This window comes from Formica exsecta, unplaced genomic scaffold, assembly GCF_003651465.1.
Source record: "Formica exsecta isolate Colony F162 unplaced genomic scaffold, ASM365146v1 scaffold477, whole genome shotgun sequence".
Classification (NCBI taxonomy): domain Eukaryota; kingdom Metazoa; phylum Arthropoda; class Insecta; order Hymenoptera; family Formicidae; genus Formica; species Formica exsecta.
In genome coordinates this window covers 99,215-99,674 of record NW_021852008.1, presented here as the reverse complement: position 1 = coordinate 99,674, position 460 = coordinate 99,215, and positions in this window count along the sequence as shown.

Sequence of the window (460 nt, the reverse complement as noted above, 5' to 3'; positions counted from 1 at the left end):
GTGCGCGCGCAGATCCTGCTCGGTTTCTGCCATCAATCTGTCGTCAAATCATGTTAGTAGATCCTGCTCGGTTTTTGCTGCCAATCTGCTCTCAGATTCTGTGAGCAGGCTCTGCTGGCAGATTATTAGCCTAATGCGGACATAACAGATGCCAAATTGCTAGCAAGAACTGAGGAAATCTGTTGCCAATCTGCTGGCATATTGCGTGCATTTTGCTTACTGGGAAGTTGATTATTCGTCATTAAGTGATTGTAAAAGCATCATGTTCTTTTTTGTTTTGTTCTTTTATGTTTGATGTTTTATGAAATAATTCATTGAGAGGGAGTGTTGAGAAAGGCAATGAATTATCGATGCAAGAATGCAGTTGCACTCGGTTTAGTAAGTTAGTTACACCGCGAGAGCAGTTGGCAGTATTGCTGACGATCTTTTATGTTGGCACTGCGTAATCGTTTTTTTTTGT